Source organism: Paramisgurnus dabryanus, chromosome 2, assembly GCF_030506205.2.
Source record: "Paramisgurnus dabryanus chromosome 2, PD_genome_1.1, whole genome shotgun sequence".
Classification (NCBI taxonomy): Eukaryota; Metazoa; Chordata; class Actinopteri; order Cypriniformes; family Cobitidae; genus Paramisgurnus; species Paramisgurnus dabryanus.
Window position 1 is genome coordinate 7,448,901 of NC_133338.1, and position 7,500 is coordinate 7,456,400.

A 7,500-nucleotide genomic window follows, 5' to 3' on the forward strand; every position below is an offset into this window, starting at 1 on the left:
TGGGAATACCAGGTGCTGTAAGCATTTAATTAATTAATTATTTATGTCATTTTTTCCCATAAATGCGTTCTTTCTGTAAGCGTTCACTGATGTCATGGCGTTGCCACATAAGTCTTGAAATGTCTATCGAATCGAGTCCACACTCGCTTACGGCCACACCACCCTGAGCACGCCTGCTCTCGTCTGATCTCGGAAGCCAAGCAGGGTCGGGCCTGGTTAGTTCTTGGATGGGAGACCGCCTGGGAATACCAGGTGCTGTAAGCAATTCATTAATTATTTATATCATTTTTTCCCATGAATGCGTTCTTTCTGTAAGCGTCCACTGTTGTCATGGCGTTGCCACATAAGTCTTGAAGTGTCTCTCGAATCGAGTCAGCACTCGCTTATGGCCACACCACCCTGAGCACGCCCGCTCTCGTCTGATCTTGGAAGCCAAGCAGGGTCGGGCCTGGTTAGTACTTGGATGGGAGACCGCCTGGGAATACCAGGTGCTGTAAGCATTTAATTAATTATTTATGTCATTTTTTCCCATGAATGCGTTCTTTCTGTAAGCGTTCACTAATGTCATGGCGTTGCCACATAAGTCTTGAAGTGTCTATCGAAACCAATCAGCACTCGCTTACGGCCACACCACCCTGAGCACGCCCGCTCTCGTCTGATCTCGGAAGCCAAGCAGGGTCTGGCCTGGTTAGTACTTGGATGGGAGACCGCCTGGGAATACCAGGTGCTGAAAGCAATTGATTAATTACTTATGTCATTTTTTCCCATGAATGCGTTCTTTCTGTAAGCGTTCACTAATGTCATGGCGTTGCCACATAAGTCTTGAAGTGTCTATCGAAACCAATCAGCACTCGCTTACGGCCACACCACCCTGAGCACGCCCGCTCTCGTCTGATCTCGGAAGCCAAGCAGGGTCGGGCCTGGTTAGTACTTGGATGGGAGACCGCCTGGGAATACCAGGTGCTGTAAGCATTTAATTAATTAATTATTTATGTTATTTTTTCCCATGAATGCGTTCTTTCTGTAAGCGTTCACTGATGTCATGGCGTTGCCACATAAGTCTTGAAATGTCTATCGAATCGAGTCCACACTCGTTTACGGCCACACCACCCTGAGCATGCCCGCTCTCGTCTGATCTCGGAAGCCAAGCAGGGTCGGGCCTGGTTAGTACTTGGATGGGAGACCGCCTGGGAATACCAGGTGCTGTAAGCATTTAATTAATTAATTATTTATGTCATTTTTTCCCATGAATGCGTTCTTTCTGTAAGCGTTCACTGATGTCATGGCGTTGCCACATCAGTCTTGAAGTGTCTCTCGAATCGAGACAGCACTCGCTTACGGCCACACCACCCTGAGGGCGCTATTGAGCAATCAGGAAGTGAGTTGGCTGCAGTAGAGAGAGGAAGGCTCTCTCATTGTTTATGTTTGTTAGTGTTTGTAGTTTTTTTTTTATATCGATTGAGTTTTGTTTGTTAGTGATTTTTTTGTTTTGTTTAAACCACCTAACAGCAGCTTTTGGCTGGCTGGAGGGTGGTTAAATCGTGATTTTTCGTGGTTTTGTTTGTTTGTTTTTGTTTTTCGTGTTTGTTTTTCATTTGAAATGGACGGACCTACGGCTAATGACCTGGAAATGGCGGCGGAGAAACGGAACGGCAATGACACTGGACCTGAACATCGACCACGAACTGGAAACCAAAAGGATTCAGGTGTTAGGAATTTTGAGCAAAGGAAATACATGAAGGAAGCAACAGTGATTGTAAATGTGGACAATGCTAATGGAGTAAAGGCAGAGGATATAATTAAAGTGATAGCAGAGAAAATTGGAGAAGGAAACGTTCTGGCAGTAAGACCAAGACAAAATAAGGAATATGAACTGACCCTGGAGAAGGAGGAAATGTGTGATGAGTTAATGGATGGACTAATGATAAAAGGAACAAACTGTGAGGTGAGGAGATTACAAATCAGAGAATATGTCGTTTCCTTCATGCATTTGCCTGTTTACCTGGAGGATAACGAAATTTTAGAAAAATTGCAAGGTTGGGGCGTTTTGCCAATATCAAAAATTAAAAGAAGGCTGTATCCGGGCACTGGAATCGAGGACGGGACAAGGTTTGCGAGAGTGAGGTTCCCCAAGGAAGTGGTTTCACTCCCATACAGCACGAAGCTGGAAACAGCGGAGGGGCCGCAATATTTTAGGGTGATGCACAGCCATCAGGTGAAAACCTGTCGGCTGTGCATGAGCCCAGACCATCTAATGAAAGATTGCCCTGATTTTAAGTGCTACAAATGTGAGGAGAGGGGACATTTCGCAAGGGACTGTAACACTGTTAAGTGCCCGGACTGCCAAGACTATTTAAATAAATGTGAGTGTTGGATGGATGGAGGAGAAGGAGGATCACAAAAACAGGTGGACAGTCAAATGCATGAAGGGAACGATGGAGAAGAAAATGAAAATGAAGAACAACAACACACTGATGGAGCAAATGAAATGGAAAAGGGAATAACCATAGAGGAACAGACAACAGAGGACATAGAAGTGGAAAATGAGAAGGACAATTCACAAGGAGATGATGGTACATGGACACCAATTGAAATTTCTGCAAGTTTTACAAGTCTTTTAGATACGATGGACAAAGAAGGACAAAATGAGATAGTAGAGAGCAGCGGGATTGACAATAAAGAAATGGAAGAAGCAGCAGTATTGGAGAAAAGCAGAGACGGAAGAGCACAAACAAGAAGAAGAGCATTAAAGGTAACACCAAATGTACAGTTTGCTAGGAAAAAAGTGATGAAAAAAGGACAAAAGAAATGTGTAAATAGGTATGAAGTTTTAAAGGGCCTGGAGGAGATGAAGTGAGACAATGGTTTTTAGGTATTTAATTTTTCTTTTAATGGTTTTAAGTTGTGTGACTTTTAATGCAAGAGGACTGCTGGACGTGAGAAAATTTGAAAAAGTAATTGAAAGATGTAAACATGAAGATATCATTGCACTACAAGAAACGAACTGGAAAGAGAATGTGATGAAGGATTTTCAAAGGAGATGGGCTGGAGGGATTTTTATATAACAATGGTAATGGAAGATTTGGAAGAGGAGTTGCTTTTTTAATGAAAGAGGAGGTTTTTAAAAGAAGCAAAATTGTATATAAAGACAATATAGGAAAATGTATGATTGTAGAGACAAAATATGACGAAAAGGAAATGGTTATGGTAAATGTACATGCACCAACAGAAGAGAAGGAAAAAAAAGATTTTTTTATGTTTTAAGAGGTTTTTTAAAGAAATATAAAGAAATTGTAATGATGGGGGATTTTAATACAGTTTTTAGTAAACAAGATATGGCAGAGGGAATGGTTTTTAAAAGTGATGCGGGGAGAAAAGAATTAAAGTTTTTAATGGAAGAAAATAAAATGATTGATGTATGGAGAGAAAGGAACGAAACAAAAAAAGAGTTTTCAAGACGACAAATAGTGGGACAGTTTGTGTGCAAAACAAGAATTGATTTTATTTTATGTAATAGGAATGTGGAAAATTTTATTGAAAAGATTAAGTATGAAGAAACAAGTTTAAGTGATCATAAGTTCTTATTTTTTAAAATTGATTGGGACAAAATACAAAGAGGGCCAGGGGTATGGGTTTTAAATACAGAGATTCTTAAAAATAAAGATTATGTTTCAGAAATCAAACAAATTATAGAAAGAGAAAAGGAAAGTAAAATGTATGAAGAGAGTAAGACAATATGGTGGGAAAACGTAAAGTTTTTAATAAAAAAATTCTCAATTAAATACTGTAGCCTAATACAAAAATGTAAGAGTTATAAGAAAAAAGAAATGAAAACAGACTTAGAAAAAGAACTAACTAAAGAAAACAAAGACATACAAAAGATAAGAGAAATTGAGGAAAGATTAAAGGAAATAGAGGAAAAAGAATATGAAGGAGCAAGATTAAGAAGTAAAGCAAAATATATGGTGGAGGGTGAGAAATGTACAAAGTTTTATTTTGACCTAGAGAAAAAGAAAGGAAAAGCAGAGATTGTAAAGGAGGTAAGAGGGGAAAATGGGGAAATCGTACAAGGAAATGAAAATATTCTAAAAGAAATAAAGGCCTTTTATGAGGACCTTTTCAGTACTCAAGGTGAAGAGGAGAAAGAACAAAAAAAACAATTATTAAATCTAATAAAAGCAAAATTAAGTAAAGAAGATAAAGATGTATGTGACCATGATTTCAGAGAAGAAGAGATTGAACAAGCAATAGATCAACTAAACAGAAAGAAGAGTTTGGGGAGTGAATTTTACAAATGTTTTAAAGGGGTTTTAACAAAGATTTTAAAGGAGGTTTTTAAGGAAATTTTTGAAAAAGAGGAAGTAAATGAAAGGATGAGAATAGGTTTGATGAAAATTATATATAAAAGGAAAGGGGAGAGGGTAGACTTAAAGAACTATAGACCAATTTCAATGTTGAACACAGATTTTAAAATTATAGCAAAGATTTTAGCAAATAGACTGAAGGAAGTGATGCCAACTATAATAAAAACAAATCAAGCATATGCAGTCAAAGGAAGAGACATAGCTGACATAACAATGAGTATAAGGGACATGATATGGTACATAAAACAAGAAAATAAGGATGGGTACATAATCAGTTTAGATTTTGAAAAAGCTTTTGATAGGGTGGAACATGGTTTTTTATTTGATGTTTTAAAGAGTTTTGGTTTTGGGAAGAATTTTATCAAATGGATTAAAATCTTATACAAGGGGGCTTTGACAAAAATTAAATGCAATGGGTTTTTAACTGAATGTTTTAAAATTACGAGATCAATACGGCAAGGTTGTCCACTCTCGGCACTGTTATATTCACTTGTATCAGAACCACTGGGATTAGCTATAAAGGAAAATACAAAAATAACAGGAATTGAGATTGAGGGAATTATGTCTGAAGGGAAGGTTTTTCAGTATGCAGATGACACAACAATAATTGTAAATAGGAAAGAAAGTGTACAAGAGGCCATGAATGTTGTCAAGAAATTTTGTAAAGCATCAGGAGGTAAAGTTAATGAGGATAAAACAGTGTACATGAGGTTTGGCAAAGCTGTGCCTTTAAATGATTATTTTAATTTTAAAGAGGTAGAAGAAATGAAAATTTTAGGACTTTTATTGGGGAAAAATGAGAAAAAAACAAGAGATGAAATGTGGGAACAACTGATATCAGGAATAGAAAGAAAAATAAACTTTTGGAAATTAAGAACTTTAAGCTTGAAGGGGAAGGTTTTAACTTTGAATGTTTTAATGGTTTCTAAATTGTGGTATGTTTTATACTTATCTGAAATGCCAATATGGATAGAAAAGAGGTTGAAGAAATGTTTTCTTGATTTTATTTGGAACGGCAAACCGCCAAGAATAGCTTACAACACGATTTTAGGGGATATAGAAAAAGGCGGTCTAGGATTAATGGATGTAGAACAAAGGAAAAACAGTCTAAGAGTAAAAGCAGTTAAAAAGTATTTACAAGAAGAAAACAAGGCAGAATGGAAGAAAACAATGAAATATTTTTTAAACAGATGTGAAAATTTTAACATGGAGGATGGAATTTTATGGATGAAAACGAAAAATTGGATGACAGAGAGAATACCTGGATTTTATAGAGAATTGCTTAGTGCTTGGGGGAAGTTTTTAACAAATATTGAATATGACCCACGAGGAAGAGAAAACATTTTAAATCAACCTCTGTTCTTGAACAACAAGGTTTTAAAACAAGACAAAGTCATTTATTTTAAGAAATGGATGGAAGTGGGAATAACTAAAGTAAAAGATGTAATGTATGAAGTGAAAGAAGGTTTCTTACCTGTACAATGTGTGTATGATGCAATGGATGAGGCAAAAGAGGAATACAGCAAACAAGAAATTATAAACAAGTATGAAGTAATTAAACAAGCTATACCCAAAGAGTGGATTAAAAGAATAGAAAATATGGAAAAGGAAAAAGAACAGAAAGACATTCAAGTGATTTTGGATGAAAAAGTATACACTCTCAAAGAATGCAGTATTAAGATGTTTTATTGCTTTTTCAGAGACAGTGTTTTTAAAGAACCTATTGTAAATCGCTTCTGGCTACATAAATTTGTGAATTTAAAACAGGAAGATATATGGAGAAACATGAGGGGAAGATGTGTAGAAACAAGACTGGAGTCCTTGGAGTACACAATAAGACATAAAGTGGTATTTACTGATGTGATTTTAAACAAAATAGGAATGGAACAAAGTGCGATGTGTAAAGTATGTCACGAAAGAGAAGAAGGAATTGTACATTTGTTTTTGAACTGCAAAGAATTGGACTCTTTTTTAAACAAATGTAAGGACATAATCAAAGAATTGGACGAACAATGGAATGAGAATGAAATGGAATGGAATAGATTGGTGATGTTTGGTTGGAAAAGGAAAAGTCAAAACATGAAATTTATTAATTTATGTGTAATGTTAATGAAAAGTGCAATATGGGAACGACGAACTGCAGCAAAAAAAGAAAAAATTGTAATTGATGTATGGACTGTTTTTAAAAGAAAAACTGAAATGTACATGGAAAGATTGTATGCCTATTTTAAACATGAGAATATGTTAGAAGCTTTTTACAATGTTTTTACGCCCAAGGTTTGCAGTATTTTAGAGGGTTTAAAGTGGAGATTGCCAGATGTTACGGGACACATTTTTACATAATTTTAAAGGTTTTCTTTCTCATTGTTCTTTTATGTAACTATTTAACTTCATGGTAGTGTATATTTGATGTTTTTTTGTGTAAAACAAATGGTTTTGTATGAAATGCTTTGTAATTGTTAGAAAAATTATTCAATAAAAAAAAAAAAAAAAAAAGCACGCCCGCTCTCGTCTGATCTCGGAAGCCAAGCAGGGTCAGTCCTGGTTAGTACTTGGATGGGAGACCGCCTGGGGATACCAGGTGCTGTAAGCATTTAATTAATTAAATATTTATTTATGTCATTTTTTCCCATGAATGCGTCCTTTCTGTAAGCAATCTCCCATGGCATGGCGTTGCCACATTAGTTTTGAAGTGTCTCTCGAATCGAGTCAGCACTCGCTTACGGCCACACCACCCTGAGCACGCCTGCTCTCGGAAGCCAAACAGGGTCGGGCCTGGTTAGTACTTGGATGGGAGACCGCCTGGGAATACCAGGTGCTGTAAGCATTTAATTAATTAATTATGTATGTCATTTTTTCCCATGAATGCGTTCTTTCTGTAAGCGTTCACTGATGTCATGGCGTTGCCACATAAGTCTTGAAGTGTCTCTCGAATCGATTCAGCACTCGTTTACGGCCACACCACCCTGAGCACGCCCTCTCTCGTCTGACCTCGGAAGCCAAGCAGGGTCAGTCCTGGTTAGTACTTGGATGGGAAACTGCTTGGGAATACCAGGTGCTGTAAGCATTTAATTAATTAAATATTTATTTATGTAATTTTTTCCCATGAATGCGTCCTTTCTGTAAGTGTTCTCCC

General features: G+C 36.9%; 4 non-coding genes and 4 pseudogenes across 4 annotated transcripts in view; all 8 read left to right on the plus strand.

Annotated features, from left to right (window-relative positions):
• Positions 1 to 24, plus strand: part of LOC135784565 (5S ribosomal RNA) — a 119-nt gene extending 95 nt beyond the window's left edge. The window contains exon 1 of the ribosomal RNA XR_010546036.1: positions 1 to 24. This exon is cut by the window's left edge and continues 95 nt beyond it. This is a non-coding gene — a ribosomal RNA (5S ribosomal RNA).
• A 121-nt stretch (positions 25 to 145) lies between these two features.
• On the plus strand, positions 146 to 264 carry LOC135784074 (5S ribosomal RNA; annotated as a pseudogene).
• A 117-nt stretch (positions 265 to 381) lies between these two features.
• On the plus strand, positions 382 to 500 carry LOC135783880 (5S ribosomal RNA). Its single transcript, XR_010545882.1, has one exon. It is a non-coding gene; the product is annotated as a 5S ribosomal RNA (ribosomal RNA).
• Positions 501 to 617: 117 nt separating this feature from the next.
• On the plus strand, positions 618 to 736 carry LOC135784359 (5S ribosomal RNA; annotated as a pseudogene).
• A 117-nt stretch (positions 737 to 853) lies between these two features.
• On the plus strand, positions 854 to 972 carry LOC135783921 (5S ribosomal RNA). Its single transcript, XR_010545922.1, has one exon. It is a non-coding gene; the product is annotated as a 5S ribosomal RNA (ribosomal RNA).
• A 121-nt stretch (positions 973 to 1,093) lies between these two features.
• LOC135785163 (5S ribosomal RNA) lies at positions 1,094 to 1,212 on the plus strand. Its single transcript, XR_010546471.1, has one exon. It is a non-coding gene; the product is annotated as a 5S ribosomal RNA (ribosomal RNA).
• A 5,870-nt stretch (positions 1,213 to 7,082) lies between these two features.
• LOC135784691 (5S ribosomal RNA) lies at positions 7,083 to 7,191 on the plus strand (annotated as a pseudogene).
• Positions 7,192 to 7,312: 121 nt separating this feature from the next.
• LOC135784708 (5S ribosomal RNA) lies at positions 7,313 to 7,431 on the plus strand (annotated as a pseudogene).
• Positions 7,432 to 7,500: the final 69 nt, after the last annotated feature.